Raw genomic sequence first — 17,177 nt, 5'->3', positions numbered from 1 at the left:
CTGATTTTCACCAGCTCCCACCAATCCAAAACGCATAAAAACTGGGCTTTGAAGGCCTTCCAACCCAAATAAAACTCTTTAAATTGCTCTATAAAACCAAAATCTTCTAGGAGTTCGGCATTAAAAATCCACCTCCTTTTTCTTCCGTTCTCCCCTCCCTCCAAAACGCACTTAATTAAACAATGGTCCGATGACCAGCTTGGCATCACCACAAATTTTCTCAACTGAAAAATTTTGGACACAAAAAAATAATCCAGCCTTCTCCTGCAGCCCCTGGAATTTGCCCATGTAAACCCCTCCCCCTGTCGGCCATTTTCCCTAAAACAATCAAACAAAGAAAACTTAACCAAAATCTCTTTTTTTAAATAAAGAACTGAAAAATCCCTCCTTCCCCCCACTATCCCCTCATCCACAGACACATTGAAATCCCCCCCCAAAATAATACTCCTATTTGTAGCCAAAACTTCTGGCAAAAGTTTAAAAAAATCATACCGCTGAGAAATATTGCACGGGGCATGCACATTAACAAATCTCATTCTCTCCCCTCCCCACAAAACATCCGCACACATGAGCCTTCCTGGGACTATCGTCAGAAACTCTTCTATTTCTACCCCCCTTCCTTTAAACAAAATCCCCAAACCGTCAGCGTGGACATTGCCCACTGACCACACTGAAGGCCCCAGATCCCAATCCTTACGAAAAATGGCCACATCCCTCCCCCCTCCCAAATGACATTCCTGCAAAAAAAGTACATTGAATGGCGCCTCTTTTACAGATAAAAACAGCGCCAACCTTTTGTCCCGGTCTTTTATGCCCCTGGCATTAAGAGACAAGAAAATTTTTTCCATTAATTAAAATGTAATAAAAGGTGCTGGCCTTCAGCCTACCTCCTTCCAAAAATTTTCTCCATCCCCATCCTGGGTTCCGCCGGCAATGGAGCGTCCGAATCCCCCATCTCCTTCTCCACCTCTTCGGCCCAGTCCTTGGGCCTCGCCTTGGCTTTGGTCGGGGCCCTGGCCTTTGCCTGCCTCCCTCCTGGTGGAGCTCCAGCCATCTCAGGCCTCTCCTTCCTCTTCTCTCCCCTCAGCCTGATGACGGCATCCTCCTCCATGGACAGCTCCATGTCGGAGTCGTCGCTGCCCTCATCCGCCGTCTCCCTCCCCTCCCTGCTGCCGAGCTCCAGATCGGTGTCTGGGATCGGGCCTTCCTCGGTGCTAGGCCCCGCTGAGCCCGGTGCAGGCCCTCTCTGCTCCCCCTTCCTGCTTTCCGCCTTGCTGTGCTCTGTTGGGCCTGGTGTAGGCCCCTCAGCCTCCACTGGGCCTGATGTAGGCCTCTCAGCTTCTGTTGGGCCTGGTGTAGGCCTCTCAGCCCCTGCTGGGCCTGATGTAGGCCTCTCCGCCTCCTTTGGGCCTGGTGTAGGCCCGTCAGCCTCTGTTGGGCCTGGTGTAGGCCTCTCAGCCTCTGCTGGGCCTGCTGTAGGCCTCTCAGCCTCCGTTGGGCCTGGTACAGGCCTCTCAGCCCCCGCTGGCCCTGGTGCAGGCGCTGCTCTCTCCCTGGCTGCGTCGGCGTAGGTGCGGCGGCGCTCAGGGCATGCCCTCATGAGATGGTCCCCAGAGCCGCAGACGTTGCAGGTGCGCGGCTCCTTGCACTCGGCCGCCATGTGCCCTCTTTGTCGGCAATTGTGGCAGACCACCAACATGCACCCCGCGTCGACGTGGCCCACCTCCATGCATCGCCGACAGAAGGGAGGCTGCCTGGAGTACATGATGTGGCCCTTCACCCCTTCGACCATGCAGAGGGCTGGAGGATGGAGGAAGCCCTCGTATCCATGGTCACTCTCCCGGAGCAGGACCTCATACACCCTCTGGCCATTCCAGAAGCCGAAGACGTCCCTCCGGTATCTGGGTCCGGCCACCACCCTGGCGTACCTCTCCAGGTACCTCCCGACAGCCTCGTCCGGCACGTTCATATCGAAGAGGTTTATAATCACCACCCTGTGGTTCCTCCTCTCCATGGACTCCACGCGGTATGACCCCAGATCTTCCCTCTTGCACCGCTCCATGAACGCCTTAAATGCATCCGGTCCTCTGAAGGCTACATCCACGAACTCCTCCCTTCCATTCCGCTGTATCCCCAGAATGTCGTTCTCCGACAGCGAGAACTTCTCCAAGACGAAGGCCTTCACAAACTCTTCCCTCTGGGGCATTCTCCCTGGGGCTCCTGCCCACTTTACTCTCACGGTATTCCGAACTGCTCTCCAATTACTGTTCGCCATACTTACGAATTGGTCACTTCTCCTCACCACAAACCACTTGATCTTAGCCAAAAGGCCGAGAAGCGATAACCACAAACTGGCCCCTGCCGACGGCGCCCTCCCGGTGGCCCCGGACCGCGCTGGCCACCTGGCCCAGGAGCCGGCCCCCCTCCCCGCCTTCCCAAGAACCCTGCGCACGCACTGACTGGCCGGTCGGCGAGCTACCGTAACGACCGGACTCAGCTGGCTCCTCCCACCAAGATCCACTGTCCTCCACTGGCAGGCACAGCCGCCAAAAACACTCGACACATACCGAGTACACTGTTACGTACTTACTACCGAGTTACTTACTGAATAGCTGCTCTCTAGGCAGCGACCAAAGCTATTTAGCGAGCGGGGCATCGATCGCACGCGGCAAGCAGGCGATAAGCCAGAAACTAGCAAGTCGGCTCGGCTCGGCTTTTTTTATTAAATCTACACTAAGCTAAGCCTATTCACATATATACAACAGCGCCGTTGTCCGAATCATTATCCAAATCAATCCCAGTCCAATTTCCAAATTCCAATATCAGTAAGTCCAATCCAATGACCCCGAAGGGTACAATTCAATCCCCGAAGGGTCCAATACAATCCCCGAAGGGTCCAATTCAATCCCCGAAGGGCGCTACGCTAATCAGGGGGAAAAAAATAAAACCCCCGATCGCTCCTCACCACCAGGCCGAAGCCTGGCTTGAGAGCCGGTTTTATAAGCTCCAGGCCTAAGGCAGAGACCCAAGGGGATCCATGAACCATCATGGATCTTACCCTTGATCTTAGCCAAAAGGCCGAGAAGCGATAACCACAAACTGGCCCCTGCCGACGGCGCCCTCCCGGTGGCCCCGGACCGCGCTCGGGGCAGACGCCACCTGGCCCAGGAGCCGGCCCCCCTCCCCGCCTTCCCAAGAACCCTGCGCACGCACTGACTGGCCGGTCGGCGAGCTACCGTAACGACCGGACTCAGCTGGCTCCTCCCACCAAGATCCACTGTCCTCCACTGGCAGGCACAGCCGCCAAAAACACTCAACACACACCGAGTACGCTGTTACGTACTTACTACCGAGTTACTTACTGAATAGCTGCTCTCTAGGCAGCGACCAAAGCTATTTAGCGAGCGGGGCATCGATCGCACGCGGCAAGCAGGCGATAAGCCAGAAACGAGCAAGTCGGCTCGGCTCATTGGCGACTCGCAAGCAACCCGCATACCTGTCGCACATTGCCGTCTGTCCTTAAACCGTTCGAAGTTGCCCCGTCCTGTGGACGGAGCATCCAAAAATAGCACAAACTCAGGTGCGTTCCTCTCCACGGAAATCTTTAGTAAAATGTGGTTTTATTGGTTTTTTTACATTTCTTTACATTTTAAAATTCTTTTTCTTTTTTTAAAACACACTAATTAACACAAAATAATCATTTAATCAAGAACTTAAACTAATGAAACAAAGACATCAAAGGAATGAAAACAAACTTAAAGAGAGAGTGATTACAAAATATTACAAAGAGACCTTACAAAACTTAACAAAATCAATTTCAACAATAAAGAAACTAAGGTGAATTAAAAGACGAGAAAATAGTAAAGAAAGAGTCCATTCCGCTCAGGTTTGGTTGTCCCGAGAGGCTTCTGTGTCCCTTCTGTGTCCCTTGGGGGGGTGGACTATATGATGAATTCTTTCCAGTGGTCCACCCCCCACTTCTCTCTCGCCAGGTTCTTGTTAGTGTGCATGTCCACCAGAATGCCGTCCTGGAGGAGGTTTTGGATCCTCCTCCGGAGAGTGACCAGGTCTACAGATGTTTTCTGGTAGACCTTGATGTTCCTCGTCTCCCACAGGACCTGCTTCACGGTGTTGATGATCCTCCACTGACGCTGGAGCACGGTGGTCTTGCATCCCCCCGGCGGACCGTAGAGGATGCCCTCAGCCATCAGGGAGGACCTCGGCAGGAACCTGCTTAGGGAGACAGAGGAACAAACAAGGCCCCAGACCCGCCTGGCCACGGAGCACTCCCAGAACAGGTGGTGAATGTGTTCAGAGTCAGTGCATCCGTGAGGGCAGCGTTCAGTCAGGGCTAAGTGCCGGCGATACATAAATGTTCTGGTGGGGAGACACCTATGGGCTGTCATCCAGGCAATGTCTTTTTGTTTGTTTGTGAGACACTTATGTGTCACATTTGCCCAGATGACTTGCGGGTCCAGGTCTGGCCCCCCCCTCGGGAGCGTTACAATTTCTCCAGATCTTAAATGAGCCATAATCATTTTATAGCTCCACGAGGTTAGGCCAGCCCTGGGCAGATCCGTCCTGTAGGCAAAGTCCTTCAGGGCTCGGTAGACGTAGGGGGGGTCCCAGCTATAAAGTATGGTGAGGTCCAGCACACCCAAGCCCATTGCTCTGAGGAAGGGGGTGGCATAGTACCTGGCAAAGGTACCAGAGGCCTTACCCACCTTCCCTGCATTCTGGACAAGGGTGGCCAGACCCTGCACCATAATGATGTTGACAATGTCTGGGACCCCCCGCTCCTCTTTGAGGAGGGTGACGCGTTTAAGTTTTTCCATGGTGCTCCCCCAGACAAAGCGGAAAGCCATCCGGGTGATTAGCTTCCCGGTGGCTTTGTCCGGGGGAAACACCCTCCCCACATAGAGCAGAATGGGTAGGACAATTGCCTTCAGGACAAGGATCTTACCCGCCATGGTCAAGGGCCGTGCACTCCAGCTCCTGATTTTATTTTGGACGTGGCGGAGGGCTCCCTCCCAGCTGGTTCTCCCTCCTCCGTCAGCCTGGAAGGTCACCCCCAGGAGCTTGATGGTATTCCTACGTACAGGGAAGGAAACGGTCAGCTCCTCACTCCAATATGGAGACAGAAACAGTTCACTCTTGTCCCTGTTGACCAGGGCGCCAGTGGCCACACAGAAGTCGTCCAACACCTTGGTGGCACAAGCGATAGAACGACTGTCTGTGGCGACGATGGCAATGTCGTCCATGTACGCCATCACCTTTAGCCGTTCCCCCCCCGCTCCAGGGAGTGGATAGCCCACCACCCCTGGATTGGCCCTGATGGCCTGGAGGAACGGTTCCAGGTAGATGACGTACAGGAGAGATGCTAGAGGGCACCCCTGCCTGACGCCAGACCTGACATCGAACGGGGCAGAGGGCTGTCGATTGACAACCACTCTGCCCGTTATGTCTGTCAGACAGATCTTTGTCCAGCGCAGGAGGGGGCCAGGAATGTTCATTTTTTCTAGCACTCTCTCCAAGCACACATGACTCACCCGGTCAAATGCCTTCTCTTGATCGAGACTGAGAAGGCACAAGGGGGACCTCCGCTCCCCGGAGTGGATGATTAGATCCCTCGCGAGGAGCAGGTTGTCATTTATGGACCTCCCCTGCACGCTGCAGGTCTGGTCCGGTCCGATCACCGATGTAAAATCTTTAGTAAAAGGCGAAAGATTTGTGCGTGCTGAAGAGAAACCCGAGCGAAATGTGACCTTTCAGCGCACCAGGCGCCTCCGGCCCCCTTCCCAGCCACTCCCACTGACCCGGGGTTGCCACTGCTGCCAGCCGGCCGGACAGACAATCCGAGAGGGAAGGTGGGAAAAGCGAGACAGCGCAATAACAACAAACAGTTACGTCCCGCACAGAAAACTACATCATTTTGCTAAAAAACAGAGGCAAGCACACTTACATCAAGGGCACATATTCACCCTATTTAGAACACAATTTACATACATACAAAAAAAACAAACAAACAAACAAAAAGGGGGAAGAACAGGGCAACCCACCCACCTAGTAAAGGACAACAAAACACAACCTTTTTTTGCACAAAACTTGGAGAGGCGCACCGTTCCCGAACGCACTGCAATAACGGGTCGATGCTTGAAGCGGACGGAGCAAGCTCCTTCTCCGACTCCCTGTGCCAAAAATCCGTTTAATATATAGTCCCCTGATAGGGGACGTATCAGATATTAAACTGATAAGAACAGATTTTTTTTTTTTTTGTATAAGAAATTTTTATTTACACAAATATAATTTTACATCATATTCACATTACATGCACATAACACACACACTGTACAGACCCAACATCTTTTCTACAGACAACACATATACATTCACTATTTACACTTTTATATACACTATTTACACATTTGCCTTTTATAGGCTCAAGGCGACCTTCACCTTTTCCCATTTCTTTTCGCCCCTTTTTTCCCCTTCTACCTGGGCACACACCCCTATCTCCACCATTACTCTCCTTTCCCACCCCCTGTAGCACTGCACCCCCGTCATGCTACTTTTGGGGTTCCTGACCTTCTGATTCCTGCTGTCCCACAGGGCCAGCTTCCCCCAGCTCACTAGGAGGCCAAACACCTCCCTCTCCTGAGCCTTCCGACTCTCCACCCCAGCTGCATTCATGACCCCAGCCTTGTCCACCGCTGTGGCCCAGACCGGGAGAAACACCCCCTTATTTGCCCTCCCCCAAAAGACCCTTGCAAAGGGGCATTCCCACAGGGCATGCCCTCCTGTCTCCTCCCTCCCACAGCCCCTGGGGCACAAAGGGCTCCTGGCCGTGCCGGCCCTGTGCATCCTCTCCCTCACCGGTAGCCTTCCCAGACCGCCCATCCAGTTCAGGTCTCTCGCCCGGTTTGGGAGCCACTTGGCCGACAACCACCTCCATTGCGCTCCGCTCCTTTGCACCTCCCTCTCTGCCGCTCTTGTCCTCCTGCCCAGGATCTCTTTGTAGAGGGCCCGATGGTCCCCCAGCCCCTGTGCCACGATGATCTCTCTATGAGATCTTAAAAAGAGAGCTGCCCTCGTGTAGCACCACGGGATGTCTTCCGCCCTCGGCCCGCTGTTGTCCCACCCCACCAGCTCCCTCATGGCCGTCCCCACCCACATCCTCATGAGGTGCCGGCACTTGTGGCCCTCATCTCCCACCAAGGCGTCGTAAATACTCTTCACGAACAAGACCTCTACCTTCAGGCCCACGTCTACTAGGTCTCTCCCGCCCTTTTCCACCGGCAAAAATATGATGTCCCTTTTTACCGGCTCTAGCCTCCCTCCCCATAGAAAATTAAAAATCAACCGGTTCAGTTTGATCTTATATACCGCTGGGATCGGAAAAACCCTACCTAAATAAATGATCCTCGGTAAAATGTCTACTTTCACCGTTAGTACCTTACCTGAAAATGTCAGCGCCCTCTCCCTCCACACGCCTAACCTCTTCTCCACCTTCTCCAGGCACTGCTGCCAGTTCAGCCTGTCCGCCCTCTCCCCGCTGAAACGGACCCCCAGCACCTTTATCCCCTCCTCACACGCTACCAGGCCATGCTCCTCCCCCCTTCTCCCTCTCCATCCCTCGGTCACCATCACTGTCGACTTGGTAAAATTAATTTTTGACCCTGACCCTCGACAGTACTGGCCCACCAGGCCCATGACCCTCTCTACATCCCTCTCTGATGAGACCACCACTGTGGTGTCATCCGCGTACTGTAGCAGCTTTACCCTCTCCCCCCCACTGCCCGGGATCTGCAGGCCCCTGAATACCCCGTCCTGCCTCATCAGCTCTGCCAGGGGCTCTATCATGCACACGTACAGCAACGGGGACAAAGGACACCCCTGCCTCACCCCTCTACCCTGCATCACCTGTGCACTCAGGGCCCCATTTACTTTTACCCGGCTGAAGGCCCCGTTGTAGAGGGTCTTCACCCAGGTAATGAAGCCCTCCCCGAAACCCATCCTCTCCAAAACCTGCACCAGGAAGGCGTGGTCGACCCGGTCGAAAGCCTTCTGTTGGTCCAGGCCAATCACCCCTACCCCAACTTTCCTGCTTCTCGCCCAGCTCAAAAGATCCCTTAAAAGAATCAGGTTCTGGGACCCCATCCTTCCTGGGACAGCACAAGTTTGGTCAGGTCCCAGAACTTCCCCTAACACCCCCTTGGCCCTGTTGGCCAGCACCTTCCCCAGCACCTTGTAATCGGTGCAGAGGAGAGTTACTGGCTGCCAGTTCCCCAGATCTTTCCTCTCCCCCTTCTTGTACAACAGGTGCACTACCCCCTCCCTCATCGATAAGGGCATCTTCCCCACTTCTCCCGCCCGGTTAAAAACTTCCACCAGATCCTCAGCCATTATCCCCCAGAAGTGGGTATATACCTCCCTGGTAATCCCATCTCTCCCTGGCGTTTTCCCCGCTTTTAAAGAGAACAAGGCCTCCCTTACCTCTTCCATCCTTATCCTCCTCCCCAGAGCTTCCTGTTTTCCCCTCCCTACCTTCCTCCAGAGCTGCGCTACCAGCCTGTCCCCCTCCTCTGTGTCCCTCTCTTCCCTCCCAAACAGCACCGAGTAAAAAAGCGCTGCGGCGTCCAGCTTCTCCTCCATCTTCCTTACCTCCCCCTGGCCTGTCATTATCGCCTCTATCCACCCCTCATTTTGCCGCGCTCTCACTGTTTTAAAAAAGAAAGGCGTTACCTTCTCGTCCTTCTCCCTCCGCTCCACCCTTGCCAGGAAGGCAAAACGCCTTGCTCTCTCGATGTAATAAGATTTTATTTTTTCTTTTAAACCCTTTACTTCCTCTGCGTTCACCCTCCCTCCCCTGTTTGCCACCCCCACCCAGTATTGCAGCTCTCCCTTCAGTGCCCACACCTTCTCTCTCTCTTCCCTCCTTTTCGCTATGCCATAGGCTATGCAAAACTCCTTTATCCTATGTTTCACCATTTCCCACCACTCCAGCACACAGGAAAACTGGGCTTTGAAAACCCTCCACCCCAAATAAAATTCCGTAAATTGTTCACAAAACACCCAATCTTTGAGGAGATCGGCATTAAAAAGCCATCTCCTTTGTTTTCTAGCCTCCCCTCCCCCCAAAATACACTTTATTACACTATGGTCTGAGGACCAGCTGGGAAGCACCACAAAACTTTCCACCCTCCACTTTTTTGAGGCAAAAAAATAGTCCAACCTCCTCCTACAGCCCCTGGAGTTTGACCACGTGTATCCCTCCCCCTGTCGGCCATCTTCTTTAAAACAATCAAACAAAGAAAACTTAACCAAAATCTCTTTTTTTAAATACAGAACTGAAAAATCCCTTCTCCCTCCCACTATCCCCTCGTCCACCGACACATTAAAATCCCCCCCCAAAACAATACATCGATTTGTCGCCAATAAAACCGGCAATATCTTGAAAAAACACAAACGCTCAGAAATATTACATGGGGCATGCACATTTATGAGCGTAAACTTCTCCCCTCCCCACAAAACATCAGCACACAACAGTTTCCCTGGAACAATCGACAGGAATTCCTCAACCACCACCCCCCTTCCCTTAAACAGAATCCCCAAACCATCGGTGTGGACATTGCCCACTGACCAGACCGAAGGCCCCATATCCCAATCCTTGCAAAACATGGCTACATCCCTCCCTCCTCCCAAATGACACTCCTGCAGGAACATAGCATCAAACGACACCTCTTTAAAAGATAAAAACAGTGCCGCTCACTTATCTCGGTCTTTTATGGCCTTCCCTCCCTTCATCCCGGAGAGTGCCTTTCTGAGCTCCTCCGAGCTGAAGGGCACCTCCAGGACTGCCCTCACTCCCTCCGGCACCCTCTGCTCCACCAGACCCAGAAACCTCTCAGAGGCACTCCTGTCCACCTCTCTTTCCCCGAAAAGGTGAGAGTAATAACAGGAGGCCACCCTCAGCATCTCCTGCGTTCCTCTCTGCACCCTCCCGTCCTCCCCCCTCAGCCCTTCCATCACCCTCTTTGCCCTCATCGCCCTCACCCTCTGAAAGAAATACGAGGAGCAGGTCTCGTCTTTGTCATATTTCTCTCCCTGGCTCTTAAAAGCCAGGGAGCGCGCCTTGTCCTCGTGCAGAGCCCTCAGCTCTGCCTTTAACAACTCCCACCTCCCCTCATCAAACTCCCCCCCATTGTTCCATCCCACATAGAGCCCCTCTAGCTCCCTTTGGAGCTTAAGGGAGTACCTCTGCTCCCTCCGTTTCTTTCCCTGGCAGTAGGCGATAGCTAAGGCTTTAATCCTGGCATTTGTCCGCTCCCACCACTCTGTTGTCGTGTTAAAGAAAGGCTTCAGCTTCCTCCACCCCCTGTACGCCTCCCTGAAGCGTACACAATAGGCTTCCTCCTCCAGGATCTGGACGTTCATGCGCCAGCACCCTCTCCCAAATGCTGGCGCATCCCACCCCACTGTCACCGCCACCCCGCTGTGATCTGAGAAAAACAGCGGGATCACCTCGGCCGCCTTCACCCTCTGCCCCCCCGGAACAAAAACAAAATCAAGACGGGACTTGGCCCCCCTGCTGTTCCCCCAGGTAAGCCCCGGGTCCCTTGGCCACACCTCCCTAAACCCGTCCTTCAGGGAGAACCTCCCCAACACCCCTTTCAGGTGTGCTGCCGAAGCATCTGGTGCCTCAAAAGAAACATTAAAATCCCCCCCCATCACTACATACCTGCTTGTAGCACACACCTGCTCCAGAGACAAAAAAAAACCCCTTCGCCTTTGTAGCAAGGCTGGAGCGTACACACTCACAAACCTTAGTTTGATTCCCCTCCAATCCCCGTCAACCACGAGGACCCTCCCCTGAACCCATGAGAACACATTTATAACTTTTATCTCCCTCCCTCCAAACAAAATTCCCACCCCGGAAGAATGTACCCCTCCCACACTCCAAAAAGAAAGCCCCCTCTTCCACTCAAAAGCAAATTTCTGAGCGTCCTCACTGGACCTCAGGTGCACCTCCTGCACAAAACAAACGAAAAATCTCTGTCCCGTCAAAAAATGAAAAACCCCCCTCCTCTTTCCATCCTTTCTCAAACCCCTCACATTACAGGTCAGTACAGTTAATTTTTCTGCCATGACTGAAACCTGACGAAAAACAAAAAACCTCCTCCCTCCCAGCCTCACAGGCCAAACCCCCCCACCCTCCCTCCCCCTCCCTCCTCGCAATCTAAAAACGGTACCTCGTTCGGGGCCCTCTGTTTTACCGGCCCCTCGTCGTACCCACACTCGGACAGGGGGGAAGCCATGTCCCACACCAGGCTCTCACTGCTCGACACGTCTGTGGAGTCCCCAGAGTCCAGGTGCAATCCCCCCCTGACCACGCCGAGCCTGACCTTCTTCTTCTTCTTCTTCTTCTTCTCCTTTTCCCCTGGAGATCTGCTCTCCCCGCTGGTGCTCTCCACCGCCAGCTCCTCTGTGGCCTCCGCCCACGTGAGGGTGCGGCTGCGCTTCACCCCTCCCTCCAGGCCTCCTTCCTCAGCCCCAGCTGCCCCTGCCACAAGGGCTCCCTCTGGGGGTGCCTTTCCTGCCACCACCTCTGCTCCGCCCGGGGCCGGCACTGCTCTGCCTGCCGTCGCCTCTCCCCTCCTGCCCCGAGGACGTGGGGTGGGGCCCACCTCTCCCGATGACGGCACTGATGAAGTCGAGGCCTCCAGCTCCGACTCCTCCACCACCTCCTCACCCGCCTTTTCTGCTGCAGGAGCTGCCTCCGACGCTAGCACAGTGCAGTATCGCCCCAAAAACACCTCCACCTCTCTTGCCGTGACAAACGGGTTGTACATTAGTACGGTAACCAGCTTCACATCCCTTGAAAAGAGTGGCTCCATGGAAAGGCCCTCCAATATCTCCTCTTTCCTCTTCTCCTTATAGGCCTCATAAACCTCCAAACACAACGCCTCACTTTCCAATGTAACATCGTATAGACCTCTTCCCTGGTGATCTTGCACACAGTACATGCGCTCGACTCCCACACCAAAAAAATCTTTAAATACCCTCAGTATGATGTAGCGTAGGTCAACGGTTCCTCTCTTCTCCGCCTCCACCTGCAGCCGAATGGTGTTCCTCCTCTTTAATCCTCCTCCCTCCATTTCCGGTCCTGGGGCTGTCATGGTCCCTCGAAATCCTCCCGCAAGTCCTTGAATCGCCGAAAGTTGTAGACTGATAAGAACAGATTTTTTTTTTTTTTTTTTTTGTGGTGAAGCTCAGAGTCAAGGCCTCAGCGTTGGCTCAGAGTTTTACCTTTTTTTATTAAATCTACACTAAGCTAAGCCTATTCACATATATACAACAGCGCCGTTGTCCGAATCATTATCCAAATCAATCCCAGTCCAATTTCCAAATTCCAATATCAGTAAGTCCAATCCAATGACCCCGAAGGGTCCAATTCAATCCCCGAAGGGCGCTACGCTAATCAGGGGGAAAAAAATAAAACCCCCGATCGCTCCTCACCACCAGGCCGAAGCCTGGCTTGAGAGCCGGTTTTATAAGCTCCAGGCCTAAGGCAGAGACCCAAGGGGATCCATGAACCATCATGGATCTTACCCTTGATCTTAGCCAAAAGGCCGAGAAGCGATAACCACAAACTGGCCCCTGCCGACGGCCCCGGACCGCGCTCGGGGCAGACGTCACCTGGCCCAGGAGCCGGCCCCCCTCCCCGCCTTCCCAAGAACCCTGCGCACGCACTGACTGGCCGGTCGGCGAGCTACCGTAACGACCGGACTCAGCTGGCTCCTCCCACCAAGATCCACTGTCCTCCACTGGCAGGCACAGCCGCCAAAAACACTCAACACATACCGAGTACACTGTTACGTACTTACTACCGAGTTACTTACTGAATAGCTGCTCTCTAGGCAGCGACCAAAGCTATTTAGCGAGCGGGGCATCGATCGCACGGGGCAAGCAGGCGATCAGCCAGAAACGAGCAAGTCGGCTCGGCTCGTCGGCGACTCGCAAGCAACCCGCATACCTGTCGCACATTGCCGTCTGTCCTTAAACCGTTCGAAGCTGCCCCGTCCTGTGGACGGAGCATCCAAAAATAGCACAAACTCAGGTGCGTTCCTCTCCACGGAAATCTTTAGTAAAAGGCGAAAGATTTGTGCGTGCTGAAGAGAAACCAGAGCGAAATGTGACCTTTCAGCGCACCAGGCGCCTCCGGCCCCCTTCCCAGCCACTCCCACTGACCCGGGGTTGCCACTGCTGCCAGCCGGCCTGCCGGACAATCCGAGAGGGAAGGTGGGAAAAGCGAGACAGCGCAATAACAAACAGTTACGTCCCGCACACAAAACTACTACATCATTTTGCTAAAAAACAGAGGCAAGCACACTTACAACAAGGGCACATATTCACCCTATTTACAACACAATTTACATACATACAAAAAAACAAACAAACAAACAAACAAACAAAAAGGGGGAAGAACAGGGCAACCCACCCACCTAGTAAAGGACAACAAAACACAACCTTTTTTTGCACAAAACTTGGAGAGGCGCACCGTTCCCGAACGCACTGCAATAACGGGTCGATGCTTGAAGCGGACGGAGCAAGCTCCTTCTCCGACTCCCTGTGCCAAAAATCCGTTTAATATATAGTCCCCTGATAGGGGACGTATCAGATATTAAACTGATAAGAACAGATTTTTTTTTTTATATAAGAAACTTTTATTTTTACAAATATCATTTTACATTTTATTTACATTACACACACATAACACCAACTGTATACCCACCCCTTACCTTTTCCACAGACAACACATATACATTCATTATTTACACTTTTATTTACACTATTTACACATTTGCCTCTTACAGGCTCAAGGCGGCCTTCACCCTTCCCCATTTCTTTTCTCCCCTTTTTCTCCCCTCTACCTGGGCGCACACCCTCATCTCCACCTCCACTCTTCTCTCCCACCCCTTGAAACACTGCCCCCCCGTCGTGCCATCTGAGGGATTCAGCATTTTCCTGTTCCTGCTGTCCCACAGGGCCAGCTTCCCCCAGCTCACCAGGAGGCTGAAAACCTCCCTCTCCTCAGCCTTCAGGCTCCCCACCCCGGCAGCCCTCATGACCCCCTCTTTGTCCACTGCTGTGGCCCATACCGGGAGAAACACCACCCTGTTTGCCCTCCCCCAGAACACTCTTGCAAAAGGGCATTCCCATAGGGCATGCCCTCCCGTCTCCTCCCTCCCACACCCCCTGGGGCACAAAGGGCTCCTGGCAGTGCCAGCCCTGTGCATCCTCTCCCTCACCGGTAGTCTTCCCAGACCTCCCAACCAGTTCAGGTCTCCTGCCCGGTTTGGGAGCCACCTGGCCGTCAACCACCTCCATTGCCCTCCGCACCTTTCCACCTCCCTCTCTGCCTCCCTCGTCCTCCTGCCCAGGATCGCTTTGTAGAGGGCCCGATGGTCCCGCAGCCCCTGCGCCATGATGATCTCCCTGTGCGTTCTTAAAAAGAGCACTGCCCTTGTGTACCACGGGGTGTCCTCCGCCCTCGGCCCCCTGTTGTCCCACCCCACCAGCTCCCTCATGGCTGTCCCCACCCACATCTTCATGAGGTGCCGGCACTTGTGGCCTTCATCCCCCACCAGGGTATCAACAATGCCCTTCAGATATAGCACCTCGAGCTTTACGCCCACGTCCACGAGGCCTCTTCCCCCTTTCTCCACTGGCAAAAACAAAACCTCCCGTTTTACCGGCTCCAACCGCCCTCCCCACAGGAAATTAAAAATCAGCCGGTTCAATTTCACCCTGCACACCGCCGGCATCGGAAAAACCCTCCCTAAATAAATCAATTGCGGCAAAAAGTCCGCCTTCACCACTAGTACCTTACCCGTCACTGTTAAAGCTCTCGCCCTCCACAAGCCCACCCTCTTCCTTACCTTTTCCAGGCACTGCTCCCAGTTCAGCCTGTCTGCCCTCTCCCTGCTGAACCGGATCCCCAGCACCTTCATCCCGTCCTCACACACTGCGAGGCCATGCTGTTCCCCCCTCCTCCCTCTCCATCCCTCGGTCACCATCACTGCCGACTTGCTATAGTTAACTTTTGACCCCGACCCACGACAGTACTGGCCCACCAGGCCCATGACCCTCTCTATGTCCCTGTCTGAGGAGACCACCACTGTAGTGTCGTCCGCATACTGCAGCAGCTTTAAGGTCTCTCCCCCGCTGCCTGGGATCTGCAGGCCTCTAAAAACCCTGTCCTGCCTCATCAGTTCTGCCAAGGGCTCTATAAAGCAGACATAGAGCAGTGGGGACAGAGGACACCCCTGTCTCACCCCTCTACCCTGCGACACCGCCGCGCTCAGAGCTCTGTTCACTTTTACCCGGCTGAAGGCCCCCCTATAGAGGGTCCTCACCCAGGAAATGAACCTCACTCCGAACCCCATCCTTCCCAGAACCTGCACCAGGAAGGCGTGGTCGACCCGGTCGAACGCCTTCTGCTGGTCCAGGCCGATCACCCCTACCCCCACCTTCCTGCTTCTCGCCCAGCTCAGCACATCCCTGAGCAAAATTAAGTTTTGGGACCCCATCCTTCCCGGGACCGCACAGATTAACGCAGCCGCCTCTAATCCCCGCAAACTGTTTTCAACTTTCTCCTCTCTTCTGGACCCCCCTCCCCCCCCACCCCCCTCATCACTCACACCTGATGACTTTGTCTCCTTCTTTGAAAAGAAGGTCGATGCTATTCGCAATTCCTTCTCCCAACCCTCCACCCCTGCTGACCCTCCTACCCTCCCCAACTCTCTAACCTCCTTTTCTCCCCTCTCTGACGCCGACACGCTGAAACTCCTTACTTCCCACCGCCCAACCACCTGTCCTCTTGACCCCATCCCCTCTCCCCTCCTACAATCTATATCTGAGGACATTCTCCCTTTTCTCTCCTCTCTAATCAACACCTCCCTCTCTTCCGGCACCATGCCCTCTTCCCTGAAGAGGGCCAGAGTCACTCCCCTCCTCAAAAAACCTACTCTCGATCCCTCTGCCCTGAACAATTACCGGCCTGTCTCTCTTCTTCCCTTTCTCGCTAAAACCCTGGAACGGGCGGTCTGCTCCCAACTGTCCACCTATCTTCTCCACAACAATCTCCATGACCCCAACCAGTCTGGCTTCAAGAGTGGCCACTCCACTGAAACCGCCCTGCTCGCGGTCACTGAGGCACTCCACTCTGCTAAAGCAAAATCCCTCTCCTCTGTCCTCATCTTCCTCGACCTGTCGGCCGCCTTCGATACAGTCAACCATGAGATTCTGCTCTCATCGCTGGCTGGGATGGGTGTCACAGGTTCTGCACTCGCTTGGTTTTCCTCCTACCTCTCTGGTCGCTCCTACCAGGTGACTTGGAGGGGCGCACTCTCCGACCCTCAACCCCTACGAACTGGAGTCCCGCAGGGCTCGGTTCTTGGGCCTCTCCTCTTCTCGCTATACACCATGTCTCTTGGTTCTGTTATCTCTTCCCACGGCTTCTCTTATCACTCCTACGCTGATGACACCCAACTCTTCATTTCCTTCCCCCCTGACACCCAAATCACCACACAGATCTCTGCCTGCTTGGCTGATATCTCTGCATGGATGACTTCCCATCACCTGAAGCTCAACCTTGCCAAAACTGAGCTTCTCTACATCCCTGCTAAGTCCTCTCCGTCAATCGACCTCTCACTGACTGTGGAGGACTTTGTAGTTTCCTCCTCCCGTACGGCAAAGAATCTTGGGGTGACTCTTGATAACTGCCTCTCCCTGGCTCCACAAGTATCCTCCACTGCCAGAACCTGCAGGTTCTTTCTGTTTAATATACGCCGCATCCGTCATCTCCTGACGGAGAAAGCCACCCAGCTCCTAGTCCAGGCGCTCGTCATTTCCCGCCTGGATTACTGCAACTCCCTCCTAGCCGGTCTCCCAGCGTGCGCCATCAAGCCCCTCCAGCTGGTCCAGAATGCTGCAGCCTGCTTGATCACCAGTCAGCCCAGGTCGGCTCATGTCACCCCGCTTCTCATTGGCCTCCACTGGCTTCCTATTCCCGCACGCATCCGATTCAAGGCCCTAGTGTTGGCATTTCAGGCTGCTAAGGGGACTGCCCCACATTACATACAATCCCTGATCACTCCCTACTCCCCAGCTAGACC

General features: G+C 54.1%; 2 non-coding genes and 1 pseudogene across 2 annotated transcripts; all 3 read right to left on the bottom strand.

The window, feature by feature from the left end:
- Positions 1-6,108: 6,108 nt before the first annotated feature.
- Positions 6,109-6,292, bottom strand: LOC133106371 (U2 spliceosomal RNA). Its single transcript, XR_009704481.1, has one exon. It is a non-coding gene; the product is annotated as a U2 spliceosomal RNA (small nuclear RNA).
- Positions 6,293-13,072: 6,780 nt separating this feature from the next.
- Positions 13,073-13,189, bottom strand: LOC133106590 (U5 spliceosomal RNA). The gene has a single exon (XR_009704552.1). It is a non-coding gene; the product is annotated as a U5 spliceosomal RNA (small nuclear RNA).
- Positions 13,190-13,547: 358 nt separating this feature from the next.
- LOC133106332 (U2 spliceosomal RNA) lies at positions 13,548-13,728 on the bottom strand (annotated as a pseudogene).
- Between the last annotated feature and the right edge of the window lie 3,449 nt (positions 13,729-17,177).

This window comes from Conger conger, chromosome 12, assembly GCF_963514075.1.
Source record: "Conger conger chromosome 12, fConCon1.1, whole genome shotgun sequence".
Taxonomy (NCBI): domain Eukaryota; kingdom Metazoa; phylum Chordata; class Actinopteri; order Anguilliformes; family Congridae; genus Conger; species Conger conger.
Note: the sequence above shows the minus strand (reverse complement) of the source record. Positions and strands in the feature narration are given on the sequence as shown.